Here is a 7056-nt window from a genome sequence, read left to right on the forward strand (position 1 = left end):
GTTTTAGCAATCGCTCGATGTGGTTCGGCACAAGGATCTAAGCAAGCGCCTGCGGCCTCCTCCCTGCTGATCACCGACGCTTCTGCTCACTACGGTCGGCACACTGCCGCCTGGATCTACTTCCGGGATCTTCCCTGTTTTGTACAAGGATAGCGCCTGCGGTCTCCTCCCCTCTCGGGTTGAGCAGAAGCCACATCGATCTACGGCCTCCTCTTGTCTTGGGCTGATCAAAGGTCGAAGCATCACCATAGGCCTCCTCTCCATTCGGGTTGAGCAGAAGCCCAGCAAGCAGCGTTTCTCCTACGAACTGGTTCCAACCGTTGATGAGCAGGTAGAGATTAGGTGGTATAAGGTTATGTGATGGCTAAGAGTAGGGACAGAACCGAAGATTTTAGGGAAGCTACCCATGCGACAGCTCTCTCTTTTGGCTACGACGAGGTTGGTTATTGGATTGAAACTATCTTAATTTTCTTCTTCCTATTGACGTGTTAGTGTTCCTTGCATTCATTTGAATATTCATGGGAGTTTTTCTTCTTGCTTCACTCTGGGCTATGCATATCTTAAATTGTAATTTCTATTTCTCAACAGTAAAGAATTCCAAGTTTGTTCTATTTCAGAGTTTTACAGTTTGTGAGTTTGTTTCAATTGAGAACAATTCAACATACGCTAGAAACTGCTACAATGATACATGTAATTCATAAGATTTTAATGGCACCATGCTATAACAGTACATTTTTTTGGCTTGTCATTGTCTTTGACAGGCCAAATTGGTTGCGCTCTTGGCATCCTTCATTTTGCGCAAACACTTGGAGAAACCTCCATTTGAAAAAGCTGCAATTAAGACGGTACATCAGCTGCAGAGTCTCTTGCTTTGATATTCTCTAGATACGTGATATCTCTATCATATTTGATAAATGTTTTGACAATTTTCTTATTTTTAGCTTGAAAGTATTTCAGAATTGGAACACTTCATCACTAAGCATCGGAAAGATTATGTGGATCTGCATCGAATCACTGAACAGGAGAGGGACAACATTGAACATGAAGTGAGTTAGCCTAAGCTTCTGTTTGCAAAAAAGAGAGAAGAAAAAGTGGGGATTTAGCAAATCCAACCATGATGACAATGGTTCCTTTATTCAAATGCATAGACAACAAAACATAATTGAGCGAATACTGGAGGATGTTCAAAATGAGTAACACCAACAACATAGAGTGCAACAAGTGCTCCCCAAGAAGGCTCAACAATCGAAATCGTCTGCAAGAAAACCAAGGACTGTTCCCAACTATGCCCACATTTTAGCAATCAAAATCCAAGCAGCATATAGAGGTTACAGGGTAAGATCAATCTGTTTGTTTCAATTTGCACACGTTATGATTTCATTGACTCATGCCCATCAAGTATTTGATTAAATGTCTTTTCCATTATATTAACTACTAAGAATTCCTACGAGTTTCATCCTATTTCTGTGATGCAATGCTTTGTATAATCCAGTTCAAGTTCAATTAATAATTTATGATGGTCCTGAAATTACTGTTTGGTATCACATTAACAATGACTCCATTTTAGATTGATTCTGAAGTTATGAGAGTGGAGTGATCAAAGAGGAAGACAAAGTAGAATTATCACAACTAAGAGTTTAATCTCTGTAGCTTATCGCGCTTAGTTTCCTATTGATGTGATGAATTTATTCCATGAAATTAAGAAATTCTCAGTACTCCATGTGTCATTTATGGACTCAATTCAAGTTGATGGTTTTTTATTCATGGTACTATTTTTCAGCTTATGTACTGATTTTGATGTTCGAATTCTTTTAGGTACTTGATCCAACCATGAGGCCGAGTATAAAAGAGCTTTAAAAGGCTTCGAATCGAGTGTTTCTAAACATGTAACCATTATCGGTTGGTTATCAAATGGCTGTTCTTGCTGTTTAATGCCTATATTTCTCCTTAAACTTTGCAGTGTACTACTATTAGCATTTTGTAAAAGCAAGTAGTGTTGTATTTATACACTTCGTTTAGGAATACTTTTATAATGTCAGAATTCTATTATTTTGGTATGAGTTTGAAATCATTAGCTGAGTTGATTATATATAAAATTTGAATCTAGACATGGTAAAAGAAAAATAATAGTTTCGTAAATATAAAAATAATGATTTTTAAATAAATTTTTTTATTTTTTTTCTTTAAAACGACAACGCTTTTAAAGCGTTGCAAAAAGTGTTGTCTTTGTAAAAAAATAACAACGCTTTTTAAGCGTTGTAATAGTGTTGCAAAAGCGTTGTCTTTGCTACAAACGACAACGCTTTAAAAGCGTTGTCGTTGAGCAGACTTTTAACAACAGTGTCTTTAACAACGCTTTTTCAGGCACAAAGACAACGCTTTAAAAGCGTTGTCTATTAGCTTTTTTCTTGTAGTGCAAGCACAGAATCTCAATGCTAGTTAGGAAAAAATCTCATCATCTGAGCAGAAATAGAAGCATATGTCGGACTAGCATTGATGGCTAGCCATGAAGAAGAAAGCACCTCAGAAGCCAGCATCGATGAGGGACAAGCGACTTCAGAAGAATGCAACAAAGCAGGAAGAGAATCAAGCTTCAAATCTAACATGATAAGTGAGGTATATCTCTTATCTCCTGATCAACTATACTACGATATTAAATCCATGACTAAATAAATATGTAAATTAAAAACTAAAAATAAAAATTAAAAAAGTAAAATTTAGAAATAAAAAGAATCTTCGCAAAATCTTGCTTAATAGAGGATCTTGGAAAATTAAAAACTGAAAATGTTAATTTAAAGGAACAAATATAAAATTTTAAAAAATTTTATATGCTCAAATTTTAGATATTATCTAGGACTAAATTGGTATTATAGATTTCACAAGGATCAAATTACAAAAATAATAAAACATACATTCCTAGAAAATACTTAATCAATCTAGTAGGAAGGAATCTATATTAGGTTTCAAAATCATGCTAAGTTTAAATTGTACATATTTCCAATTTTAATTTGATTTAATATTTGCCTCTTAATTGCCTAATGTGATAAAATAAATTTCATCCTATAATTTCTGTTCAAAATTAATTAGGTATTAAATTTTCCAAAAAAGAGGATTTCATTTCCTATTTGTAGAAAATTTTAAAAATCTTTTTACCATTGTATTTTTTTATAATTTTTAATAAATATTATATTTTTTTAATTTAAAAATATTATTCAAAGTTTTTTTTACAATTTTTTTGTTAAATACTTATAATATTCTCTATCCAACAAAATATGTTTGAAATTTTTTGACCAATATTTAATTTTCTATGAATTATTTATCAAATGCTAATATTTAATATTAAAATTCTCAAACACTCAATTTTTGAACATTTAAATTTTTTGCAAAAATGCTTACTCTATTATAGTCTTATAAAATTTCTTAAGATTTTTTAAACCTCAAAACTATTTTTAAGAAAAAATCATCTTTCTATAATACATAATTCTTTTTACTGCTTAAATTGATTTTATTTATTCATGAAAATTTTATTACTACTATGAATATGTCTGCTTAACCTTTATAAAAAATTTTAGAATTTTTAAACAAATAAAATAATTTTTATTTAAATTAATTTTTAAAATCACAAAAATCTTTCAAGAATAAACTCCAAAATTTTTCCTAAATGTTAGTAACTATTTGTGTATTCCTTAAACTTTACTTTTAATTTAATTTAGCAAAACTCCTATTTTTAATGTAATCAAAAGGGGAGAGTTTGAAGTTAATTTTAAGGGGTACATTTTTGCATATCTAATGTCTTAAATGCATATTCATTTAATTTAATGTATTATTTTACCCTAACTTAACTTACGTTTATCCACATTAAAAAAGGGAAGATTGTAAGTATCCTGTGGTGGTTTTGATGTGATCAAACAAGTCAAGTTAGGTCCTGTTGTGGTTTGATACCTTATGTTTAAGTGTGCAGGAACTTAGGAGCACAGAAAGTCGAGCGAAAGACGCAGCTAGCGAGAAGGACGGCATGGAAGAGAGTCGATGGGCTCGGTGCATTCGAGGGATGAGGCGCTGCAGAAAAGTACGCTAGTGAACGAGAAGGAAGCGAGCAGAAGGTTGCTCGAGAAGGTCAGAAAATGAGTCGGGTGAGCCCTATTCCGGATGGCTAAAATCACCCAAGCGAGTGGAGCCAGAGTGGAAGATCCGGATGAAAAGTCTATTGGTGCGGTTAGCACTAACCATTTAACTTAGGTTTTGATGAATGACAAAGTAAGTTAAGTTAGGTTGTTGTGATATAAGACTTTTATTAAGTGTGTAGGAGAAATCCAGCTAGGTCAACGGGCCGACCAGATAGCTGGTGCAAAGTCCAGATAGGTCAACGGGTTGACTAGATATCTAGCACGAAGCCCAGCTAAATCGACGAGCCTACCAGATAGCTAGCACGAAGCCCAGCTAGGTCGCGGGCTGACTAGATAGCTGGCACGAAGTCCAGACAAGTCGACGGACTGACCGGATGTCTGCCAGATAAGTTAAGGTAAGTCACTAGAGGGAGTGACTTAGTGAGGACGCGTTCCCAGTTAGGGAATTGTAGACATAGATCCAACTTAGATCCATTTTGGAAATCTAAGTTGAGATCGTGACTAGATTTTGGTCTCGAGGAGACAAAATCTATTTACTACTCTATTTGACTATAATTGTGCTAACACTTTATTTTGTAAGGTAGTATAATTTGTATTTATCGGACTAACATTTTCTTGCAGGAAAGTGAGTTACAGAAAAATGGTGGTCCGGGCACCCGGATCCCTTCCGGGCGCCTGGAGTTGGTCCGGGCGCCCGGATCCCTTCCGGGCGCCTGGAGTTAGTCCGGGCGCCCAGAACTGGTTTGGGCGCTCGGAAGGTGAATCTTATCTCCGCCAGCTAGGAGCACACCGATTGGTTGGACGATGTCAATGAAAGTTTGTAATATTTTGTGAATTATTAGTGATTGTCCAATGAAAGCACTCGACGAGTGCGGGCCTTGGAGTAGGAGTCGACGAAGGCTCCGAACCAAGTAAAATTGGTTTCATTAGCATTGTGCTTATTATTTTTCGTTGTGTACTCAAATTAATAACAAATTTTCGACAATCGCTATTCACCCCCTCCCCCCCCCTCTAGCGAACTTTACGATCTAACAAGTGGTATCAGAGCATGTACCGCTCTGATTTGGTGCAACCACCAATCAGGAAAATGGAGTGAAAGTTTTTTTCTCTTTTCTCATTTTTCAGTTTTAAGTTTTTCGAAATTATCTAAATTGGTATCATTACCTCTTTGGAAATTTTTCATAGCAATTCAAACTGAACTGGTGTAATACCAATTCAGTCTTAAATTTTTACTTTTTCTCCTACACTGCTAAATCCAAGACCAAGTCTTGGGATCCTCTTCTTTGTTTTTATGTGCAAGAATTATGGCCCAAATTGAGGGATTCAACACCGTCCATCCTCCCATGTTCAACAACGATGACTTCCCATACTAGAAAAAGCGAATGGAGGTCTATCTAAAGACCGACTTTAACCTGTGGTTTAGCGTCACCAGAGGATACAAGACTCCAGTTGACAACTCTGGAAATCCAATGGACTCGAAACATTGGAACCTAGAGATGAAGAAGAAAGCCCAGACGGATTTCAAAGCCCTCAACACACTACAATGCAGACTAACAAAGGAGGAGCTGAACAGAATGGGTCCACACGAAAATGCGAAGGAACTGTGGGGCAAGCTCATCGAAGTGCACGAAGGAACCAGCGACGCTAAGGTAACTAAATGTGATCTTTATTTAAATAAGTTATTTAATATAAAAATACAGGAAGGAGAATCGGCGAGTTAACTCCACATAATGATAAAAGACAATCTCAATGGACTTCACACCATCGGCCATCAAATGGAGAACCGCGACTTAATAAGATATGACCTAAATGTATTTCCTTGAAATGCACTGTGGGCATCCATCATGGATGCCTACAAAATTTCGAAGAATCTTTCAAAATTAAAGTTAGACGAATGATTTTGTGAACTTGAGCTACACGAACAAACTAACACCAGAACCGAGAAAGGTGTTGCTCTTTTTGCAGGTTCCTCCAAGGAAAGGTCAAGAACCATTCCTGAACCTGAAGGTGAGTCTGACCAAGACTCAGAAGATGAAGAACACCTGGTGAACTTGGTAAGAAAAATATTCACCAGGAGAAAGAAGAACTTTAGTACAAATGACCTGCAGAAGATCAACTCTACTACCAAACCAAAAAATGTGACCTGCTTCAGATGCAACAAGAAATGTCACTACAAGAACGAGAGCCCAAGCTGAAGAATAACAAAACCAAGGCAACCAAAAAGAAGGCACTTAAAGCAACGTGGGATGAATTGTCTTCAGATGAATCGAATGTCGAAGATCAGAAGCACCGAAGCTACCTCGAGCTGATGACTCGTGGATCAGAATCGGAGGATGAATTGGAAGATGGGTCCAAACCCGAATCAAGCCACGAGTCCGTACTCGTTTCTGAAGGTTTCGAGGAGGTAAACTTTAATTCAAGTAAAAAGTTTTTTAAAGTCATTGCATGTTTAAATAGAAAATTAATTGAACAAGAAAATCAAAATAAATTACTCCTTGAGGAAAACCAACAACTTAAGGAACAAATTGAAAAATCAAATCCAAATCAAGTCGTAAAATATGAGGAGGAAAATTAAACACTAAAAATTGAAATTAACAAACTTAAAGGGTTGCTAGAAAATTTCACAACTAGATCTAAAAATTTGGATCTAATATTAAATAATCAAAAAATAGTATTCAACAAATCTGGGTTTGGTTACAAGTCCATATCAACAAATAAATCATTTATGTCACTTGTAACTCAAACCAAAACACAAACTAAAGCTTGAGTTCCAAAAGCGTGTCTAACCACGCAAGTAAGAATTAACCAATACTATATACCCAAAGATAAAATATATTATGTAAAATCAAATAACCTAATTCAAAATTTAAAATATAAAATTAAATCAACCAAACCAAAGTCAAACCATAGAAATAATTACAAGACCAAC

At 35.6% G+C, this 7056-nt stretch overlaps 1 long non-coding RNA gene across 1 annotated transcript; it reads left to right on the forward strand.

The window, feature by feature from the left end:
* Positions 1–759: 759 nt before the first annotated feature.
* Positions 760–1902, forward strand: LOC122003839. The gene is made up of 3 exons (XR_006118117.1): positions 760–845; positions 942–1046; positions 1816–1902. It is a non-coding gene; the product is annotated as an uncharacterized LOC122003839 (long non-coding RNA).
* The last annotated feature ends 5154 nt before the right edge of the window (positions 1903–7056 follow it).

Source organism: Zingiber officinale, chromosome 7B, assembly GCF_018446385.1.
Source record: "Zingiber officinale cultivar Zhangliang chromosome 7B, Zo_v1.1, whole genome shotgun sequence".
Classification (NCBI taxonomy): domain Eukaryota; kingdom Viridiplantae; phylum Streptophyta; class Magnoliopsida; order Zingiberales; family Zingiberaceae; genus Zingiber; species Zingiber officinale.